The sequence below is a fragment of the Lithobates pipiens genome, unplaced genomic scaffold, assembly GCF_037356315.1.
Source record: "Lithobates pipiens isolate NorthernLeopardFrog02 unplaced genomic scaffold, aLitPip1_a1.2 Scaffold_18, whole genome shotgun sequence".
In the NCBI taxonomy this organism is placed as follows: Eukaryota; Metazoa; Chordata; class Amphibia; order Anura; family Ranidae; genus Lithobates; species Lithobates pipiens.
In genome coordinates, this window is record NW_027507758.1 from 524,775,002 (window position 1) to 524,799,984 (window position 24,983).

The following is a 24,983-nucleotide window of genomic DNA, read 5'->3' on the forward strand; positions in this document are numbered from 1 at the left end:
GATGGTGGAGATGGTGGGAATCTTGCGAAGTAGGGATTATGATGGCAAGCATGGACCATACACCCATCCGAACTTGCGCAAGGCCAGAATCATGGCCAAAGTAGTTAAGACCCTGCATAATCGTTTTGGGGTACGACGGTCAAAAGACCAATTGAGGAAACGGTGGTCCGACCTGAAATTGAGGGAGCCGGATCAATACAGAAGGATCAAGAAAGTTCTGAAAAAAAGTAAGTACTTGTCGTGTGTTCCTATTTTATGATTATTGCATACAGATCCATATGCTTTACCTTTGTACAATGTAAAAAATTGCTGCTTTCATGTTGTATACAGTAAAAGAATCGTATCGTTTTAACAAACCCTCGTAAATTGTTCGTGGCAAACCTCGTTTATGATACAGGGTTTGAACAGCATTTTTTGGGTGTGTAATTTTTAGGACACAACAAATGATTAGGACATTGTGGTTTAGATGTGTTTCAAAATACAATGACTAGAAAAGAACATTCAGTGTAATTGAAGGAGAGGACACTTGGCAGCTGGGTAAAAACACATCTGCACTCATAAGCAAAGGTGTGGGACACCAGAGAACATTTATTAGGGTAAACCACACGCCACACGGGGTTCCCTGGTATACTTGGGGGGGGGGGGGGGGTTGGGCATGTGTGAACCTTGGCACAAAAACCTACTTATTAGCTTTTTTGGCAAAGTGAATTGATTTCTCATGTCTTCACATTTTGCATCTCTTCATAAACCGACAATTGTACAACACTTCTAATCAAGGTTTCATCTTCCTAGTTCTGGCCTTAAATATCTGTGTGCTAAAGTATACCTTTTGGTTTGTTAATTTCTCATAGGGGAGAAAAGCCTCACAAAGCAGGATCCCATGGACCGCCATCCTTGCCAGCAGGAATGTGAGGTTAGCCCCATCCCCCCCGTGGATGTGCATGTGGAGGAAGGAGAGGTGGAAGAAGGAGAGGAGATGGGCACCCCACCAGGTGAGTGTCTGACACCACAGCTTCAGGTAATCGATGTATACCTGCATATTTCCAAACACATGTTTTTACATCTATTTTAGGTGATGTTGTGGTTGTGGAAAGCGACACATTTCCAAGCACCAGTGCCCCCCCCGAGGATGTCGAGGAAGGAGAGGTTGAGGAAGGAGAGGTGGAGGAAGTAGGGGAGCTGGGCACCCCACCAGGTGAGTGTCTGACACCCCAGCTTGTTGAAATCCATGTATGACTGCCTAATTTTTGACCCAATTTTTCCCATCTATTGTAGGTGATGTTCTGTTTGTGGAAAGGGCCCCATTTTCCAGTGACAGCGCACAAAGGCTGATTGGCCAGATAATGGGCTGGAATGGGGAACTAGATGACATGCGAACTAGCCTGGATCTCATGAAGACTCAGATTGACAATATGCAGCTGGAAATGAAGAACATGATCGATATTTTGGGGAGAATATAATCCGTTTCTCCATAATATCGATCATGTTCTTCATTTCCCTTGTTTTAGTTCAAAGATTGTTTTACTTCACCAATTTTTACGATTGTGGCTGATTGTTGTTTTATACATTTTTCATATTTTTTCTAGAAAAATAAAAACCACAAAAAAAAAAAAAAAAAAAAAAGTTTATAAAAAATTGAAAAAAAAGGAAACAAAAAAATGTTTGGCAAAGAAAGTTAAATAAACCCCCAAAAAATTTTAGATCACTAAATATTCAATGGCACATGTGAATGTGGCCAAATTAAAATTTTGAATAATCAAGAATGTGTGGCGTATTCTTTCAATGCTTATAATACCAGTTTGGGAAAAGGGATTTTGTGTATCCAGTGACAATGGGCCTTATTGAATTTAATGAAAATACACTTGGCACTACAAGTACACTAGGATAACATAGGAGACAGCACAAACCAAAAGCAAGCAAGAAAACACATTTCAGATTTGAGGTTATTTTATTATTTTCCTCTTTTTTAAAATTAAATATTGGGTGGCATTGCAATGGCCCCCCTACCATTAAAATAAGTGACATATCTCTCACGCACTTCCCGTGCACTTTGGGGGGCCAAGCCAGTACGGCCAGTATCCAGGCCTGTCATGGATTCTGGCCCAACTCCAGCCTCCGGCATTATTCCTGAGAAATATGTAGTGGAATATTTGTGCAAAAAGTTGTGCAAAATGCAGCACGTAAGGATGACATGGTTCAGTTTGTATTCCGCTAGGTTGAGATCCGTCAGAAATACACGGAACCGGCTGGCCATTATGCCAAAAGCATTTTCCACCACTCTTCTCGCTCTGGCCAGCCGGTAGTTGTAAACCCTCCTCTCCGGGGTGAGGGCTCTTTGGGGGAATGGCCGCATTATGTGGTTGTCCAGAGCAAAAGCCTCATCCGCAATGAATACAAAGGGTAGTTCCTCCACATTCTCCGAATCAGGTGGCAAGCCCAGGCCACCTGTCTGTAGACGGCGGTAGAACTCCGTCTCGGCGAAGACTCCTCCATCCGACATGCGGCCATTCTTCCCCACGTCCACATAGAGAAATTCATACTGTGCCGACACCACCGCCATTAACACAATACTGTGAAACCCCTTGTAATTAAAAAAGTATGACCCCGAATGGGGTGGTGGCACAATGTGGACGTGCTTCCCATCTATGGCACCACCGCAGTTAGGAAAGTCCCACCGGGTGGCAAAATGGGATGCCACAGTCTGCCATTCCTGTGGCGATGAAGGAAACTGGGGAGGCAAAAAGCAGAAAAAAAAACAAAATAAGTACTTTGGCACATTAAACATTGTACATTACAACACAAACTTTCTTTCACGCTTCTGCCTAGTCACATGACACCGATCGTCTGCTCCCTGTCATTGGGAGCAGTGATCAGGGTCATGTCACTGCTAGCCCATCCCCCAGACAGTTAAGAAAAACACTCACCCAGAACACACTTTAAACCATTCCTTGGCCCCCTTGTGCTTAATAAAACACCTTCACTGCATGTGACATTTTTACAGTAATCAAGACAATTTTGGACAGCATTGATCACTGTATTAATGACAATGGTCACAAAAATGTATGGAAATTGGCCAATGTGTCCGCCATAATGTGGCAGTCACCAGAAAAAAAAATAAAAAAAAATTAAAAAAAACGGTTAGCAACGCCATTACTAGTTTCAAAAATGGCAAGATTTTAAAAATGCCAGCAAAATAGACCATATTTACTAAACGATAGAACTTTAAAAAAAAACAATCAAGAAACGCTTAAATTGTGATTCATTTTAACACATTTTTGTTTACTAAAAGACTACGTATCAGCATCAAATGAGGTCCCAAAAAATCATGGTGATATATTTTTGTGACTATCTTTCTTTAGAGCGAAAAGAGAGAAAAAAAAGCATATTTAGAAAAATGCATTTTGGGTTTGTTGGTGGTTAATCACCAAAACTAAAAAAGCAGAGGTGATCAAAGACAACCAAATACAAAATCGCTTTGTGCTAATAAAATGAAGATAATTTACTAGGAGGAGCCATGTTACAAGGACGCACAATTGTCAATTCAAACAACGCACTGCCAAATCACCCAAAAAAGTGATGAAGGTCAGGAAGGGGGGGAAAATCATTCCAGGGTTGAAGTGTGTTAAAAATACAATATATAATTCAACATTAATTTAAGGACACACAGACTCGTTGGAATTATATTAAGTGTGTGTGGGGGGGATCCAGTTAAAGGACACACAGACCATTTGGGATACTATTAAGGGGGGGGGGATTCAGTTAAGGGGACACAGACCATTTGGAATAAGCTTTAAAATGTTTGGTTTTAGGATAAAGCAATAGAATGGAGCTGACAAAAGACATTTTAAGTGACTAGACTAGGTGGATATGGGCCTACCATAGCATGTTGGTGAGGTTTAACCACTTGCCGACCGCCGCACGACGATATACGTCGGCAGAATGGCACGGGCAGGCATATGGGCGTATATATAAGTCCCTGCCTGCCCGCGGGTGGGGGGCCCGATCGGGCCCCCCCCCGGTGCCTGCGGCGGTCGGCATTTCTTCGAGAGCGATCCGGGATGAGGGGGCGGCCATTCATTCATGGCCACCCCCTCGCGATCGCTCTCGACGAATGGAAATCCCCCGTGACATCACTTCCTCTCCTGTAATGTAAACACAGGAGAGGAAGTGATGTATTCTCTCCTCCGTGTCGGTATTTTCCGTTCCGACACGGAGGAGAGCGGATCGGTGAGTTGCACCAACACTCTACACACACAGTAGAACATGCCAGGCACACTCACACCCCCCCTTTACCCCCCGATCACCCCCCCAATTACCCCTGCCCCCCAGTCACAGTGACACCAATGTCATTTTTTTTTTTTTTTTTGCATTGGTGTCATTTGTGACTGTAATAACTGTTAGGGCAGTTAGAGTTAGCCCCCTTTAGTTCTAATGTACCCCCCTAACCCCCCCAATAAAGGTTTAACCCCGTGATCACCCCCCGTCGCCAGTGTCACTAAGGCTGGGTTCACATTGCAGCGGTTTATGAGAACGAATGTGATTCGCACCGCACTGCAGTGCAAATCACATCCAATCTCTGTGCGATTCGAGTTCAGCCATTCGCCGCACCCGCCGCACCCGCCACACCCGCCGCACCCGCCGCAAATTCGCACGGGACCCTTTTTTTGGCCCGCAGCAGAATCGGATCGCATGGGTGTTCACACCATGCGATCCGAGTTTGCAGATCGCACTGCGATATGCGAACTGATCTGGGGGTGTCAGTAACATTTCACTGACACTCCCAGCAGTTCGCATAGGGCAGTGTGAACTGCCGCCGGGAGGCATGCGATGCGGGAACCCGCCGCGGATTCGCGGCGTTTCCGCATCGCTCCAGTGTGAACCCAGCCTAATAAGCGATCATTTTTCTGATCGCCGTATTAGTGTCACAGGTGACGCTAGTTAGGCAGGTAGGTATTTAGGTTCGCCGCAGCTTTTTATAGCGCCAGGGACCCCCATATACTACCGCATAAAGCCCCCTGATTGCCCCCTAGTTAACCCTTTCACCAGTGATCACCATATAACTGTTACAGGTGACGCTGGTTGGTTAGTTATTTTTTTATAGTTTCAGGGCACCCGCCATTTATTACCTAATAAAGGTTTAACCCCCTGATCACCCGGCGGGTGTCATTTGTGACTAATAACTGTTAGGGCAGTTAGGGTTAGCCCCCTTTAGTTCTAAGGTACCCCCCTAACCCCCCCAATAAAGGTTTAACCCCGTGATCACCCCCCGTCGCCAGTGTCACTAAGGCTGGGTTCAGATTGCAGCGGTTTGAGAACGGATGTGATTTGCACCGCACTGCAGTGCAAATCACATCCGATCTCTGTGCGATTCGAGTTCAGCCATTCGCCGCACCCGCCACACCCGCTGCACCCGCCGCAAATTCGCACGGGACCCTTTTTTTGGCCCGCAGCAGAATCGGATCGCATGGGTGTTCACACCATGCGATCCGAGTTTGCAGATCGCACTGCGATATGCGAACTGATCTGGGGGTGTCAGTAACATTTCACTGACACTCCCAGCAGTTCGCATAGGGCAGTGTGAACTGCCGCCGGGAGGCATGCGATGCGGGAACCCGCCGCGCATTCGTGGCGTTCCCGCATCGCTCCAGTGTGAACCCAGCCTAATAAGCGATCGTTTTTCTGATCGCTGTATTAGTGTCACAGGTGACGCTAGTTAGGCAGGTAGGTATTTAGGTTCGCCGCAGCTTTTTATAGCGCCAGGGACCCCCATATACTACCGCATAAAGCCCCCTGATTGCCCCCTAGTTAACCCTTTCACCAGTGATCACCATATAACTGTTACAGGTGACGCTGGTTGGTTAGTTATTTTTTTATAGTTTCAGGGCACCCGCCATTTATTACCTAGTCTCACTAGTGTACCCCTAAATTTAGGGGTGTCTACTTTCCAAAATGGGGTCATTTGGGGGGGGTTTGTGCCATCTTGGCATTTTATGGCCTTCAAAACTGTAACGCCCTTAGAAAGCCTGAAGGCGGTGCTTGGTTTTCGGGGCCCCGTACGCGGCTAGGCTCCCAAAAAGTCCCACATATGTGGTATCCCCGTACTCAGGAGAAGCAGCAGAATTTATTTTGGGGTGTCATTTCACATATGCCCATGGCATGCGTGAGCAATATATCATTTAGTGACAACTTTGTGAAAAAAAAAAAAAAAAAAAAAGTTTGTAATTTTCCCGCAACTTGTGGCAAAATATAAAATATTCCATGGACTCAACATGCCTCTCAGCAAATAGCTTGGGGTGTCTACTTTCTAAAATGGGGTCATTTGTGGGGGTTTTGTGCCATCTTGGCATTTTATGGCCTTCAAAACTGTAATAGGTAGTGAGGAGTGAAGTCAAATATTTACGCCCTTAGAAAGCCTGAAGGCGGTGCTTGGTTTTCGGGGCCCCGTACGCGGCTAGGCTCCCAAAAAGTCCCACATATGTGGTATCCCCGTACTCAGGAGAAGCAGCAGAATTTATTTTGGGGTGTCATTTCACATATGCCCATGGCATGTGTGAGCAATATATCATTTAGTGACAACTTTGTGAAAAAAAAAAAAAAAAAAAAAAAGTTTGTAATTTTCCCGCAACTTGTGGCAAAATATAAAATATTCCATGAACTCAACATGCCTCTCAGCAAATAGCTTGGGGTGTCTACTTTCTAAAATGGGGTCATTTGTGGGGGTTTTGTGCCATCTTGGCATTTTATGGCCTTCAAAACTGTAATAGGTAGTGAGAAGTGAACTCAAAAATTTACGCCCTTAGAAAGCCTGAAGGCGGTGCTTGGTTTTCGGGGCCCCGTACGCGGCTAGGCTCCCAAAAAGTCCCACATATGTGGTATCCCCGTACTCAGGAGAAGCAGCAGAATTTATTTTGGGGTGTCATTTCACATACGCCCATAGCATGTGTGAGCAATATATCATTTAGTGACAACTTTGTGTAAAAAAAAAAAAAAAATTTTTTTTTTGTCATTATTCAATCGCTTGAGGCAAAAAAATAAAATATTCAATGGGCTCAACATGCCTCTTATCAATTTCCTTAGGGGGTCTACTTTCCAAAATGGGGTCATTTGGGGGGGTTTTGTACTGCCCTGCCATTTTAGCACCTCAAGAAATGAGATAGGCAGTCGTAAACTAAAAGCTGCGTAAATTCCAGAAAACGTACCTTAGTTTGTAGATGTGACAACTTTTGCGCAAACCAATAAATATACAATTATTGACTTTTTTTTTACCAAAGACATGTGGCTGAATACATTTTGGCCTAAATGTATGACTAAAATTGAGTTTATTGGATTTTTCTAATAACAAAAAGTAGAAAATATCATTTTTTTTCAAAATTTGCGGTCTTTTTACGTTTATATCGCAAAAAATAAAAATCGCAGAGGCAATCAAATACCATCAAAAGAAAGCTCTATTTGTGGGAAGAAAAGGACGCAAATTTTGTTTGGGTACAACATTGCATGACCGCGCAATTACCAGTTAAAGCAGCGCAGTGCCAAAGTGTAAAAAGACCTCTGGTCATTTACCAGCAAAATGGTCCGGTCTGAAAGTGGTTAATGAAGGCAAATATGCATGAAAAAGAAAAAAGGAGCATTAAAAGATTGCAGCATGCATGAGGACAAAGGGGACATTCACAGCATATTGCAATCATGGTAATTAGAGATTGAGGAAAGAAATACAAGGCATTAGCAAACATTAAAGACAATAAAATGTGATGTTAAATGCTAAATCTTACCTTAATATAGTCCTCCTGCAGGACCTGTATAATGGCAGAACAGGTCTCTGGGATAATGATCCCCAGAGCCTGGGGGGAGATGCCTGTCGAGAACTTCAAGTCCTGAAGGCTTCTCCCTGTCGCCAAGTAGCGCAACGTGGCGACGAGCCTCTGCTCCGGAGTGATGGCTTGCCGCATGCAGGTATCCTGCCTGCTGATATAAGGGGTCAGCAAAGCCAGCAGACGGTGAAAAACGGGGTCCGTCATCCGGAGATAATTCCTGAAATCATCAGGATTATTCTCCCGGATCTCACGAAGCAAAGGCATGTGCGAGAACTGGTCACGCTGGAGCAACCAATTCTTCGTCCATGAACTCCTCAACACCCCGTCCAAGGACTGTTCTTGGGTTGCAGAATGAACTACAACACCAAGCGCAAGCAAAGCACGAACTCGACGACGAGTACGTACACGCAACATGGCTTCAAAACGGTCGGATTGTCAGAGCGAACTTAACAGACGTCACTGAAGAACAGCAAGGCCTGTGAAGAGCGAGCTGAAAGTCAGCGAGCGCAGTTAGATCGCACTGCAAAATACAGAGACGAACTGACTACACGCACTAAAAAACAGATACAAACCTCACAAGCACAAACTGAAAAGCAGTGAAAAACGTTCTGAAAAATACGAGTCTGAAAAACGCGAATCGTCTCTCACCAAACTTCTACTAACACGAGATAAACACGAAATTAGCAGAAGGAGCCCAAAGGGTGGCGCACTTGGTATTGAACTTCCGTTTTATAGTCTCGTCGGACCTGGTGTACGTCACAGCGGACCAGACGGGCGGACTTTAGTGTGATCGTGTGTAGGCAAGTCCGTTGCGTCGGAACTCTGTCGGAACTCCGGCGGAACTCCGGCGGAACTCCGTTGGGAACTCCTTCGGAATTAAGTCCTCTCGTGTGTACGGGGCATTATGTGTCTTACTATTTTGCATTTAACAAGTGCAGATGAAGGCAAGAAAGTTTTACTTTGAAGTACCGTATTTATCGGCGTATATCACGCACTTTTTTCCCCCTAAAATCAGGGGGAAAGTGGGGGCGCGTGTTATACGCCGGTCCCCCCCCCCCAATTTTTAACCCTTTCTGCCGCTCTCTGCGGCTTTGGGGGTATTTTTGGCGCACTCAGCCGTTCCTGGCTATCTTTGGCCGTTCCCGGCTATCTTCGCCCGTTCTCAGCTATTTTCGGCCATTCTCGGCTATTTTCGGCCAGACTCGGCCGTTCTTGGTGGCTTTTGGAAAGCTGAAAGCCGCCGACAATGGACGAAAATAGCCGAGAACGGCCGAAAATAGCCGAGTGCGGCCGAAAATAGCTGAAAGCCGCCAAGAGCGACCGAGAACTACCGAGCGCCACCGAGATACACAGTACATCCGCTCTGTATTTTGGCGGCGCCATTTTTAAATGACAAAGCCACAGAAAAGACTGCAAATGACTGATGAGACTAAATGCAAGGCTGCAAATGACTGACAAGGTTAAATGCAAGGCTGAAAGTGACTGACAAGGCTGCAATGGAAGACTGTAAATGACCGACAAGGGTGCAATGGAAGGCTGTAAATGACTGACACGGCTGCAATGGAAGGCTGTAAATGACTGACAAGGCTGCAATGGAAGGCTGTAAATGACTGACAAGGCTGCAATGGAAGGCTGCAAATGACTGACAAGGCTGCAATGGAAGGCTGCAAATGACACTGACAAGGCTGCATTGATGGGCATTTAAATGTAAGTTTTTTTCCTTAAACTTCCCTCCTAAAAGTTTTTTTCTTTTAAATTCCCCCTAAACTTGGGGTGCGTGTTATACGCTGGCGCTTGTTATACGCTGATAAATACAGTATTTTCTTTAAAAAATCAATTCTGTTAATTAAATTTACCTTATCTTTTTGAAACAAATTATTGCTGCATTTATAAATGTTCACTTACACATTACTGTACAGATATGATTTTATGATTATAATATTAAAGGTATATTCCTTGTGAAATGCTCAAAAAAATAAAAAAAATAGTAACATGATATTCATGTCAATGGAAAAATATGTTTTTTGACTTTTTTTTAATTTAAACACATTGCTAATAGCGCTAGCTATATGTTTATAGTTTAAATATTAATATTTGCACTGTTTGGCACTGAAAATTTTAATTTTAGGTACTTTTTTGCATTGTCAGTAAAAAATGTGGCTCTGTCAGAAAATGTCATGATTTTTGCCAGTAAAAAGTTGGTGCCTTTTGTAAATTTTTCCGTCTTGCCAGTAAATTTCGCTTCGGGAGGTTGGCGTCACTAGCTGGTATACCATTGATCATCCAAAGACTTTGCACTGGGGTCATTTGACAGCACCAGAACCCTGGCAACAGGGTATCTGATCATAACCAAATAGCTTTCCCAGTTCCCAGGACCTGTTCTGCACATCAACTGCCACCTAGGTCTTTGCGACCATTGGTTACCTGACCCAGGTTCCCTAGTGCACCTGAAGTTGCAACAATTGCATCTGGATCTTGGAAAAGTACAAATAGCCACTCCCTGGAAAAATGCTATTTCTAGAGCTGTTATGGCAAATGCAGCTACCGATTACAGAGAAAATGTCCGGAGTGCCAACAAGCATAACAAGGTATGCATGAATCTGCATAGAGATTACCAGGCTCAACACTGATTGAAAGCAAATGTGGATTATTAAGAAAAAAACACAAATGTCAAGTACAAGAATACAAGCATACAATACACCAAGGAATACCAACCCAAATAAACCTATCAGTGGCAGTGAATACAACTAAGTAAACTTCAACTAACTAACTATGTACAGATAGCTGGGTAAATAGGGCAGAGTAGGAACTGGCTGAGGAGAATGGGAAAGAGTCAAAATGGGGAGCAGGGAGAGCAGTGGGTGGCCAGAGCGGATGCAAGCTTAGACCGCTCCGCATACTCTCGGCACATAGAGCCTCCTTCAGCAGCCCTCCTATCCTGCTTGTCCCAGCACTATACTGAGTCAGCAGGCAATGCAGACGGGTAAGGGGCAGCAGCAACCACAGCCACAGAAGAACAAAGGAAAGTCCTTTGGTGAAGGATCACACAGTGTGGACTCACCACGGCCATCCAGTCCTCAGGTAGGCTGGCAGATCCTCCCTGTGCATTATCCACCCCTGCCAGATCCCCTTCACAGGCCTCTATGCCATCTTCAGGACATGCTTCCCATACCTCATCTGCTCTGGAAAGAGACATGGCAAACCTATTTCTCAGCCAGGCCAGTGGCCAGGATGCAGATCCTGATAGTCCTGAGGGATCCCCAGCTCCTTTACCTTCACCACTACCATACTCTCCAGATACTACACTATCATCCTCCTTGCCTGCTTTGCAGACATGTTGAAAAGGAAGTTGAGGAAGGCCACCACTAAATTGGTCTCCAACCTGAAGCAAGATTTCCAGGATTTGGGATGTCGCTTATGCCGCGTACACATGAGCAAATTGTCCGGCGTACTTAGTCCGGCAAACAATCCGGCGGATAGTCCGGCGGACTTTCTACCGAACGGACTTGGCCACACGCGGACACACAGAAAGTCCGGCGTTTGCTAGCGCGATGACGTACAGCGCGTACGACGGGACTAGAAAAAGGAAGTTCAATAGCCAGTAGCCAATAGCTTCCTTTTCGTACTTGCTTCTGAGCATGCGTCATTCTTAGTCCGCCGGACTAGCATACTGACGAACGTATTGTCCGCTGAAACCCAAGATTGGACTGCAAAAATACTTTCTAAGTCCGCCGGACTTTACGCTGGAAAAGTCAGCTGAAGCCCACACACGATCGAATTGTCAGGTGAAATGCGTTTCGGCGGACTAAGGACGCCGGACAATTTGATAGTGTGTACGCGGCATTGGACAGCATTGAATCCAAAGTTGCTGACACTGTCCATAGAGTGGCATAAAACTCTACCATCAGGGCCATCTTTAATATTGACTGGACCCTGGGCAAACATTTTCTGGGGCCCCCTCTTCCATGCGATTTCGCTCTCTGCATGCTTTGAGACATAAAATAAATAGCAGCTAGACTCAAAATCAGTTTACTGAATCAGATCAGGCAGCAATTGCAAGTAGTTTCCAGAGGTTACAATGTATCATTACGGCTCACTGATTGGCTGCTAGAGATTACAGCACACATTATGGCTCTCTGTTATTTTCTAGATGTTACAGCACATGACTTCTGCTTGTTGATTGGTTGCTAGAGATTACTGTACATCAATACTGCTCACTGATTGAATTCTAGAGGTTACTGAACATCTATACCACTCACTAATTGGTTGTTAGAGGTTACTGCACATTGTTACTGCTCACTAATTGGTTGCAAGAGGTTGATGCATAGCATTACTGCTCATTGATTGGTTGCTAAAGGTTACAGCACATCACTTCATCACTGCCTGCCTGCATATACACATGCATCAAAATTCAGGGTGCTGTAGCACCATGTTATTTTGAAGAATCAACTTCCAATGTGCATACTTTTGCAAAACATGATGTTAAGCTTAATGACCACAATTGTAGGCAAGACTTTCAAGCATGCTCCTTTACCTCCCCAGTGGGCAGCATTCAGCAGAAGTGATGGTGGATGTGACCTCAGGGGGACATGATATACATATGAATGTTGCCTCTATTTAAATATCAATGCCGCGGTCCACGCCTATTTACATATTAATGCCGCCACTATTTACATATCAATGCAGGTTATTTACATGTAAACACAGGGTCTGCAGCTGAGTCATCTGTACATGGCAATAGGACAGAGCTGGGCAGCAGAAGTTTACACTGAGATATCGGGACACAACACGGGACTAAAACTTCAAGGGATAAGGGAATTTAAACTGGGATAGTTTGCAAGTATTAGGCAGCTGCTTTGGGCCCCAGTACAATGATGGGGCCCAGGGCAGCTGCCCCTTTTGCCCTGCTTTAAAAACGGTCTTGTCTACCATGATTACTGAACTCCACGATCGTCTAGAGGAAGCTTACGCTGAAATTGATGATCATCAAAATCGTGCCAGGCGATATCATTTCCGTATTCATGGTTTGCCAGAAATGGTTAAAGATATCACCCCTATCACTTGTTCCCTGATGCAATCAGCTGTCCCAGATATTGATGAAATCCACATAGAAATCAATCGCATTCACAGGGCCCTAGTTCCTCTGAAACCAGACAGGCCTCCCTGGAGCGTGATTGTGAAACCTAATTTCTTCAGGGTCAAGGAAGCGGTCATGCAGTGCCAGGGAACATCCGGACCTGGAAGTTGAAGGTTATAAAATTCAGATCTTTGCAGATCTTTCCCAAGCTACCATTCAAAAAAGGAAAGCGTTTAAACCTTTGTTTTCCCCTTTGGTTCAACGTGACATTCGTTATAGATGGAACTATCCTTTCCGTTTACAATTTACATATAACAGATCATACTCCTATTCTACAGTCCATCTGCATCCCCCACTTGCTTTAGATGTTGTTGCCAGATGGATACAATGTATCATGTTTGGTGGCAATTTTGGATTTGAATATTTACCTGGTGTATTCTGTGGCAGGAGTTAATATCAAAAGCTTCCTGATGAGGTCCTTAAAATAAAAAAAAAATCAATGAAGCTAATTTATATACATATTTTTAGCAGCCAGAATAACGATTGCTAAATATTGGAAGCAGTGGATGGTTCTCCTTTATTATGTAAAGAATGAACTTAAGCTGGATCCTGGCTAATGATAGACTCACCTGTATCCTTCATAATTCTACTAAGAAATTTGATGTGATATGGGATCCATGGACACAATATATATCTGAAACTTAGACCCCTTTCACACTGGGGCGTTTTTCAGGCGTTTTTCAGGCGCTTTAGCGTTAAAAAAAAGCGCCTGTAAAGCGCTTGAAAGAAGCTGCAACTGCAATCCCAATGCAAAAATCCCGGGTGCTTTCACACTGAGATCCCTTTCACACTGGGGTGTTTTTCAGGCATTTTTCAGGTGCTTTAGCTTTAAAGAAAGTGCCTGAAAGAAGCCGAAACTGCAATCCCAATGTAAAAGCCCGAGTGCTTTCACACTGAGGCGCTGCGCTGGCAGGGCGTCAAAAAAAGTCCTGGAAGCAGCTTCTTTGCAGCGCTTTTGGAGCAGTAAATACACCGCTCCTAAAGCGCCCCATCCCATTGAAATCTATGGGAAGCGCCTGCAAAACGATTGAAAAGCACCTGAAAAGCGCTTTTTGGAGCAGCATTTTGTGGGCGCTTTTAACCCTTTATTTGGCCACTAGCAGGGGATAAAAGCACCCCAATAGTGTTCGAGGATCACTGGTAAAGCGCTGCTAGGTGCTTTACGAACTTTTTTTGGGAACTGGCATTGTGAAAGGGCTCCCTTTCACACCAAGGGTGTTTTGTAGGCGCTATAGCGTTAGAAATAGTGCCTGCAATCCGCCCTAAAACAGCTGCACCATTGTCTGTAGTGTGGAAGCCCAAGGGCTATTACCGGTGGTTTTAACCCTTCCTCGGCCGCTAGCGGGGGGTAAAATTGCCCCGATAGCGGCCGAAATGTGCCGCAAATCCAACGGTAAAACGCCACTAAAAATAGCGGGGTTTTACCGCCGACACTATGGGTGGCGTGGTGTGAAAGGGGTCTTAAAGCACTTTGGCTTTCACATTGGGATTGTAGATGAGGCTTCTTTCAAGCGCTTCACAGGCGCTTTTTTTTAATGCTAAAGCGCCTGAAAAACGCCCCAGTGTGAAAGGGGTCTTAATGTACTTATGTCTGACCCTCTTTTTTTTTTCGCTTTTCTTTTTTCTTCTCTTTTATATTTTTTGTCTGTCTGATTTGTTTTATAACTACAAGAGGCTTTGATAGAACATATAGTTCGATGGTGATGATACTCATAGGAATGTGCACAGGGGTTTCCCCTTTTTACTGGTCTTTTCCCTTACCTTCCCCCCTTCCCTTCCTATTCCCCCCACCCCCTTCCTCTGTTCCTTATGCAATATCTTTTCCCTGTAACATAGCCATTCCCAGTACTACAGGTCAAAGTGGCTCGATGGGACTTGATGTATATTTATTGACCTTATTACTAACGATTTGCATCCTTCTATATTTTGTTTGTCAATCTCACTGGTATTTTCACCAAGCACATTTTATGTTGAGATCTTTCAGTTTAATGTTCGGTGGTCTTATACTTATGAGCATTTGCATGGAAGGATATTCCTATGCTTATGCTCAGTTTAGCATCTGTTTGCATTATTCTTCACTGATTGTACCTTATATGACATTGTCTTGTTGCTTTAATATTAAAAAAGTATTGAAAATCAAAATAGGGATCAGGAACAACCAGACAGAAGCAGGAGCAGAATCATGGGACATAAGGATAAAAGTACATGGTGTGCACAACCAAAACAATGAGACATTATGGAATACAAGAGAAGAGACGAAGAGGCTAAATACCCTCCCAGCAGCCAGCATCAGGTGAACACTAAGTGTTGAGAACTGTTGGCAGCTGGGAGACACCAACTGGTGAACTTTAGTGCAACACCATTCAGATCTGAGTACCACCAGTAGGTGATCCAGTTCCTGACACTTTCTCTGGCAACTACTGTATGTATTGTTTGAAGAGAATTTATTCTGGTACTCAAGCTTCTTAATTGTTATCATCTGAGATCACACCTAGCCAAACTTTCCAAACTGCCATGTGTGATAACATTACACTCCTAAACATTTGAATAGTCAGTTTTCCATTTTAACAAGCAATAGGACCTCAAGGAGCCAACACTGTTCTTATGCCAGTAATTGACAACACCATCCTAATTACAATGCCTGACAGTTTGCTATTCAGGATACTAACCAAGGAGCAGGGCCAGTGGCAAGGATTTTTGTCTGCTGAGCTCAGGAAAAGGTGGATTATGGTGACACCTCCCATTTCTGTGGTCACATTAATAACCTTACAGTACTGGTGTCAGTGACCGCAATAATAACCTCCAGCATTATTGTCATTTATAATAACCCCCAACTATGGTGTCAATGGCTGAAATAATAATGCCCAGCACTGGTTTCCGTAGGCACATTAATAACTCCCAGCATTTGTATCAGGGGCCGCAATAATAACCCCCAGCACTGGTTTCTGTGGCCACATTAATAACTCCCAGCATTGGTGTCAGTGGCTGCAATAATAACCCCCAGCATTGTTGTCAGTGTCTGCCTGGGTTTCATGCTGACAACTGGCTGCTGTGATGTGCTGGATGTCTCCACTTGTTTTTATCCAATAAAGGAGCCACTGGTAGAGTAAGCTTATTTTCTCCCCTTAGCTCCCACTCAGCCAGGCATACAGCATTTCCAGCAGTCTTTCTGGGTTAAAAAGCAGTCTGTATAGGTATAAGCTGGATACACACTATACAATTTTCTGCGTACTTTTTACTTTAGATTTACCAAAACCATATAATATGAGGTCAAACATAAACACTTTCAATTTGTATGCAATCAGGCAGACCCTTGCACTACATGGTTTTGGTAAATCTAAAGGAAAAAGTCCTAAAGAAAATTGTATAGTGTGTATGGCCCTTTAGGCTCGATTCACATCTATACATGTTAATTTTGATCGGTTTTGCAGTGCTTTTTGCGGTGCTTGTCGCGTTTTTGGACACGTGATTTTGCCGCGTTTTGCGTTTTCTTTTAATAGACTGTGGTTGCTTAGCAACCAGCTATATACAGTGAAAATAAATGAAAAAAAAAACGCAAAACGCAAATCGCTGCAAAATCGCAGTAAAAACACAGTACTTGCGTTTTTGATGCAGGTCCATTGACTTTTATTACATGCAAAACGCTGCATTTTGCATGAAAAAAAGTCCCCGACCCTTTCCAAATACGCAGAGGCACAAAAATGCATTGATGTGAACTTGTTCCATAGGAACCCATGTTAAAAAATTTCCCTGCATTTCTGCAAAATGCATCAAAAAACGCGTTAGTGTGAATCAAGCCTTATGCCGCATACACACGACCGGACTTTTCGAGGAAATAGGTCCGGCGGTCTTTCCGACGTTGTTTCGGCGGAGTTCCGACGGACTTTCCGAATGAACGGACTTGGCCACACACAATCACACCAAAGTCTGACGGATTTGAACGTGATGATGTACGACTGGACTAGAATAAGGAAGTTCCTAGCCAGTAGCCAATAGCTGCCCTAGCGTCGGTTTTTGTCCGTCGGACTAGCATACACACGAACGGATTTCTCGTTCCGGCGGAGTTCCGGTGGAAAAATGTAAAACGTTCTATTTCTAAAGTCCGCCGGATTTTTGGCAAGCAAAGGTCCGATGGAGCCCACACAAGATCGAATTTTCTGACGGACTCGTTCCGTCGGACCTTTGCTGTCAAAAAGTCCGGTCATGTGTACGCGGCATTAGAGTTTCTTCTCAACAGCGTGCATGTTGGACCTACATCAAGCACCGGAGATGGATAAATATCTCTCAAAGCTGTCTTTAGTTAAACAGCAGCAGCCTTCTCAGAAGGATCACAAGCGTACTACCACTAATGCCGCATACACACGGTTGGACTTTCCGGCAGAAAAAGTCTGACGGAATAATTTCATTGGATATTCCGAACGTATGTGGGCTTCAGCAGACTTTTTTTTTCGAAAATTCTGACGGACCTAGAAATAGAACATGTTTTAAATATTTCCGACGGAATTAATTTCTATCAGGAAAACCGTTCGCCTGTATGCTGTTCCGACGGACCAAAAACTACGCAAGGGCAGCTATTGGCTACTGGCTATTGAACTTCCGTTTTCTAGTCCCGTTGTATGGGTTGTACATTACCACGTTCTAAACGATCAGACTTTGGTTTGATCATGTGTAGGTAAGTCCGTTTCAGCGGAACTCCGTCGGAAAAACCGTCAGAGTTTATTTTGACAGAAAAACTGGTCATGTGTACGCGGCATAAGAAAGCGGAGCAACTTGACGGTGGAATAGCAAGGGAGAAGGAACTGATGGTGAAGCTATTAATCCCTCATTGGGAATGTCTATTGATTATACTAAGCTTGCTGCAGAAGTAGCTCTTCATTTTAAACCAGAGATTTCAGATACAGTATAATTATGACAGCAATTCAATTTATATTGAGCTGTGCTCTATTAGGGCTGATTTCAGGACTCAAGCAAAGCAACTTACATTATCAGAAAATAGAGTCAGCTAGATGGAGGATACTGCGCATAAAATCCAGTTGTCCACTAATGTAATGGACTCTCTTTTTAGTCAACTACATGAGAAATACATGGAAAATTGATTGCCCAGAAACAATTCAGAGTGATCGGGCTGCCTGAGAATGTTCACCCAGCAGCAGTAAAGTCGAATGAGCACATCATCTAAGTACTCCACGTAAAGATTAAAATCAACCTTGATCAGTATTAGCTTGCTATTGGACTTTAATAATCAAGTACAGATAAAATCAACACTTGATTAAATTAGAAGTGAAGTGAATTTTGACTTCACTTCTAATTTAATCAAGTGTTGATTTGCCCTGTTTTAACCCATTCATCCCTTTTGGATCCATCTTTCAGGGAACCACTTGTTCATTACCACTATTTATTGTATAACTTGCAACCTTCACCATTTCCAGAGTGTGCACCCTTTTGACTATCCACAGTAATTTGTTAGGAATTCCCAATGGCGTATGTCATTGGTGAAGATATAGATAATGAAATTAAAGCAGTATTTTCACAGGAGCCCTGCAAGATTTCATCTTCAGATGACAATCAAATTAAGCGGTTATTTCTAACAACATAAAAGACAATCAAATCTTTAAACCGCAAGTGGGACATACACTCCTTGGAGTCTTATGTAAGTAACCGCATGATACCGTGGGGACTCCATGAGAGAGTAATCCCAGTAACAACATCTACACACTGAGCAGTTCCTGAAAGACTGGAAGGAGTTATGCATTGCACATGGTCTGGCTGTTATGAAGCTTATAATTTGAGGAAGAATCAAGACAATTGTTAGACCTTAGCAAGCAGATTGAGGAAAGAACTAAACTTTTGGAACCATACAAAGATAAACCTGAATTTTCCAGACACAATGACATTTAAAAAAAATAAATTGACAAAACACAAAGACATCTAATGCCGTGTACACGCGATCAAACAATCCGGTGGAAAAGTCCGGCAGACAATCCGCCCATGTGTGGGCTCCGGCGGACTTTATTTACCCAAAAGTCCGGCGGACTAAGAAAGTAGTTTTGCACCAAAATATGACCGCCACACTCGCAGTCCGGCGGACAATACGGCCGTGTGTGTGCTAGGGTTCGGAGACCTGGGGCCCAAGGCTCTGTGGACTCTGTCAATTTAAATTTTCACAGAGGGGGTCTCCAGGATCCCTCGGAAGATTGCTACAACAGTCTCTCCGAGATTCTCTGCCCTGTAGCCTCTGGGAGACCCCTGAGTCTGAGATTCTTTTGGCAGCTTCTGTCTTCGATTTTTTCAAGGTGTAGCTGTAATGCTGTAGTCATGTCCTTTTGAGCATACTGGGACTGTTCCAGGGCCTCCACTCAGTTAGTCAAGATAGAGAGGGACGTTTCTCCCGATGCCACTCGATCGGTGAGTGTGGTTACATCCTCCCTGACCTCCTGTATGTCTCTCCTGTGGGTTTCCTCTAACCTGAGGATCAGGGCTTCATTGTCCATTCTAGTGGGAAGTGCCTGCAGTAAAGACCGAATGTCCTGGTCTAGCTAACCCCCTCCCGGTAGTTGGGGTGTGGGGGACATCTCTAAGCTGAAGGCCGCCAGGGTCTCAGAGTAACAGTCCAGTGCAGCCAAGGGTCCTGGAAATGGAGGCCTCGTATCTGAGGCCTGGGCCTCTTGTGTGGGTCCACGTGGCGCCGCCACTCTCATGGCTGGGGAGATTCTGTCAAACTGTGAGAAATATTGCTGAGTTGTGCCTTTGGAGGTGCTGGAACGGATTGTTCGGGTGGATGTTCTGATTCTGCTCCTTTTTTGTCGGTAGCATGCCAGTGCTAAAAGGTCTGATTAACTGGGAAAGGTAGGGTAGGGCCGGGAGCTCCCTCAAGAAGTGACTTAATTCAGCTATTCCAGCTTAATCCAGGCCACGCCCCTCACTATCCACCATTCTATTCACTTTGTTACCATAAGCTTTATACAAAGTCACAGGCTTTTTGTTGCATTTTTGCTGCTTTTCCTGCTGCATTTTTGCTCCTTTTCCTCTTAATGATAGGGATGGAGGCACATGGCCATACCAGGCCATGACTTCATTCAAAGTCCCAAATTCCCCAATCCCCCCCCCCCCCCTTTTTTTTTTTTTTTTTTTTGGTAAACCATTATCTTGTTAATACAACTACAACATATCTGCAAACAAGCTATGAACCTTATATTTATTTAATACCTAAAGAAGACATAGATGCTATACAACCCAGTTTGTTCAGAGTATAACTTTGCTAAATCAGCATGGAAAAATGCAATCAAAGTTATTTGCAAAAAGGTTAGCAACCTTGCTTCCAAAACTGCTACAAATGTTAGAAAACTGATCCTGGCTTTGGACAGTTTTCATCGTGGGATCCCTTCTTCATATTCCATGGCATTGTTAGCGCTGGGCGTGGAGAAGTCTTTTGATAATGTACACTGGCAATGGTTATCCAGCTTGAAAAAACTGCTAGAGAAAAAATCTCTTAATCACTGGCACATCCATTTTTTCGAACAGTATATAGCCAACAATATAAAGCCTTTTGGTCTTAGGATCCTGATCTTCCCCACCATGGAGAACATTGGATCCAAGTTCAAAAGAGAATGGGAGGATAACCTCTCAACATGTTCCAATGGGATGATGTCCCTTCTTATTGAAGAGTATAAGAAAACAGGGAAATAGAGAGTGAATTAGAATCTCTATATGTAAAACTATCCACTTTCAAAACCCATGCCTTATATAACCAATATGACAAAGAGCTCAACGAGTATCTCAAACAATTCAATCGAGATATACTCATAAAGAAAGAAAAGAAGTTCTTGAGAGACTCCAAGGCCTTTCAGGAATCTAAAGCCTATAACTGGAAGAATCAAAACTTCAGAAATAAATCCAACTTTAAACAAAAATCGAATTTAAATGACCCTGGCCTTTCTGATGCATCGTTGGCATCATCAGCCTCTTCCAGAAGGCCATTCATGGCTCCCAAGAAAAATCACACAAAAAGCGTTTCACAGAACCCTCAACACTACCAACACCTCGGTATGACACCTCTGTTCCCACCAGTGTCCCTCCCCCTCCTGTAATGTTCCAATCTGACTCTAAGCCCTTGTACACATGGTCGGATATTCCGATGGACAATGTCCGATAGGACCGTGTTGCCGGATAATTCGACAGTGTGTGGGCTCCATCGGACTGTTTCCATCGGAGTATCCGACGGACCAAGTTTTCCAACTTGTCTATAAAATTTTCCTACAACATGCTCCGATCGGACATAGTCCGATCATGTGTAGCCTACTCCGACGGACAAGGTGCCACGCATGCTCACAATCAAATTCGGACACGGAAGCGCTCGCTCAGGTAAAACTACCACTCGTAATCGATATAGCACATTCGTCACGCTGCAATGTTAAAAATTCTTTCATGCAGCACATTCTCTTGTTCTTTACAATGCTGCAAGAATGAAGTTGTTTTGATGCTCATATTCACACACACACTTCTCCCAAACGTATTTCTTTATTCTTTTTACTCATTTCAGCAATACAATATTTTAAATCGTCACATCTACCCAATCTTTTTCTTTTGTTTTTTGTTTTTTTAATTTTGTGCTTGGTTTTTTTAATCAACATCTCCTTTTTTGACAGTTTGCTCATCTTTGCATTTTTTTTGAGTGTTTTGTGTGTCAACTTACCACAACACCATTATTATCTTTTTAATTGTGTTTTTCTTTTTTAATCTACAGGAGGTTGTTTGGTGTTGGTGCCCCTTGTTATTCATTTCACTTTGTATTTTTGAAATGTACCTGCTTACTCACAAATAAACTGTCCTTTTTGAAGTAAAACACATAGACAAGTATTTCTTCAACCAAAAAAAAACTTGATTTAGGTGTCAGTAACAAATAAAGAGGGAGGCAGCGCTGGAGAAACTGGTCAATTTGTCGAAGCTTTTGGCCCCCAGGGCAGGCATGAACTAATAAGAAATTTTGCGAAATTCCAACACCAGAAGCAGAGGAGGAGGAGGAGGAAGGAGAGATTGTTGAAGTTGGACAAATTGTCACCACAACAGGTGAGTGTCGGAGACCACAGCTTACGGTGAGCTAATCAATGTATGTCCTCATATTTATAATACATGGTGTGTTTATTTTTGTTTTTTTAGGTGATGTGGAAGAAGAATCACATTTTACCAGTGAAAGTGCCCAGATCCTGATTGGGGAAATAATGGGGTGCAATCGCGATTTAGAAATTATACAGAAAAACATTAATGATGTTCAACATAAAATGAAGAACATCATTGATGTTTTAGGGAGAGTTTGAAACACCCCAAACTAGCTCGGATTTTTTTTTTTCAAACAAACAACTTTTGTATTTTAGTAAAAGCCAAATTTGGAAGATGCACACAGTGTGTCAACATGTGCTTTCTCCCATCATATGGGATCAATGTATGTGTTTTGTGGAAAGTGGCTGAGATGAAGGGGTTGCACCCCCAAAACATGTACATTGATCCACCATGATGGGAGATAGCACATGTTGACACACTGTGTGCATCTTCCAAATTTGGCTTTTCCAGGGGTGACACCCCATCTGATGAAGGCAATATCAGCCCAGTTTGTACATACTCATATCTGATATTGTCTTCACTTTTCAAAGTTGAACTTTGTAAGTTCCTTAGTTCTGTATGTTATGCTTTGATACATGCCTGTTTACACAAAAATGCCAAATTACAAAAAAGTAACCGAAAATAATGTTTTCGATACACCCAATATGTTGGTTTGTTGTAAAAACCCTTTTCTAAACGCACATGTGAATGTGCTTTGATTAAAAAGTAAAATTATCAACAATGTGTGGCTTCCTTTTTCAATGTGCAAAAGCAGTATTTGGAGTAACGTTGTTGTTTTCTGTAGAAATGGGTGTTATTTACTAAAGGCAAATCCACTTTGCACTCCAAGTGCAGTTTCAGGTGCACTTTTGCAGTTCACTTGTAGTGCATAGTGGATGTGCCTTTAGTAAATAACACCCACAGTGATGTGTAAATTTCCCCAATCACGCCATTTTCATGACCCCACATATTTCTGCCATGATGCTGAAACTGAGCAATATTTTTGTCAATAATGCACTACATACATTAGCAACAAAAACAAGGTGTGTGTAGCAGACCCACAACATAATAAGATTATCTGAAGAAGAGACTGTCACCTCATCTCGCTCAGAACTTGGGTTTGCACTGTTGTAGAAAAAGGCCCAAAAAAAAAAAAAATACCTAGGAGACACCTAAAACCAAGCCAAGCAGTGAATGAAAACAAAGATTATTGTAGTTTCAAAGAAAAATGTATTAGAAAAAAAGCCTCTCAGACATTGTCTGGCATATCAATGGCCCCCCTACCCACAAAGTACTCCATGTATTGGGTTCTGACCTCATGAGCGCTTTGGGGGGGCAAGCCAGGACGAGCAGCTTCAAGGGCTGTGAGATTGTCATTTTCAGGCAAGTCTGCATCTGAGCTAACTGAGACCACATAGTTAGCTGAATGTCTTTTCAAGAAATTGTGCAGAACACAGCAGGCAAGCACTATGTGATTAAGTTTATATTCCGCCATGTGGCGTGGCGTCAAAAATAGGCGGAACTGGCTGGCCAGTATTCCAAAAGTGTTCTTCATGACTCTTCTGGCTCTGGCCAGCCGGAAATGAAAGATCCTCTGATCCGGGGTGAGGGTCCTCACCGGGAAAGGCCGCAACAGGTGGTTTGCCAGGGCAAACACCTCATCCGCGACGAATACGAACTGGAGTACTTCGACATTCTCCTTTGGGGGTGGCAAGCCCAGACTGCCACTCTGGAGACATCAGTAGAATTCCGTCCGTGAGAACACTCCACCATCCGACATCCGGCCATTTTGCCCCACGTCCACATAGAGGAAGTCATAGGTTGCTGACACCACCGCCAACATCACTATACTATTAAACCCCTTGTAATTATAATAGTACGACCCCGAGTTGGGGGGTGGGATGATGCGGACGTGTTTCCCATCAATTGCACCTCCACAATTGGGAAAGTCCCAACGGCTGGCAAAGTGGGATGGGAGGCCACAGTCTGCCATTCCTGTGGCGTTGAAGGAAACTGTGGAGTGAAGCAAGACAAAAAATTAGTAATTTGGCACATCAACATTGCAAGCAGATTAGACACAAACATTTTTGGCCAAGATCAGTATAACATTTTGGGAAATGAGTATTTAAGCCTAAAGTATAAGGTCCCCTTATCAGAGTCATCACCCCCCCCCCCCCCCCCATCTGATGGGCCCTTGCAAAAAATGAGGGGGGGATGTTTTGGACAGGTAACCCTCTCCACTGCATTGAGAGCTGAATGCATAAATAGTGTGTGATACAAAAAACATGGAAGCACATTTTGACATTTTGCTATTATCTATCAAGATAATAATAGGGGAGAAAAAAACAGAAAATGTAGCATTTGAAAGTATTGAGGCAGGCCCTTGCACTACATGCTTTGGTGAATTCGTCCATAAATCTGACCACAAAAAAGGTAGGTAGAGTGGGTATTGGGTTTGGCAAAGTCAGCAGATAGAGGATTGCTATCAGCTGACCTAGCAGTTGGGGGGAGGGGGGTTCCTAATGAGTTTGGCCCAACCAAAAAATAAAATAAAAAGGGCACTCTGCATGAATTTAAGCACACACATAACATTTGTAGGCATTTTAGGGGGTGTTTAGGGGAAAGCAATACTATGGAGCTGACAAAAGACATTGCTAAGTGACTAGACTATAGGTTTATGGGCCCAGAAGAGCATGGTGGGGAAGTTAGTGAAGGCAAATATGCATGAAGGGCAAAAAAAGGAACTTGAAAAGCTTCCAGCATGCATGAGGACAAAGGGGCACAGCATATCAATTAGAGCATATTGCAATCATGGTAATAAGGGAATGAGGAAAGAAATCCAATACATTAGCAATCATTAAATACATAGAATGTGATGTTAAAGGAGAAAACTTACCTTCATATAGTCCTTCTGCAGGACCTGAATGATGGCAGAACAG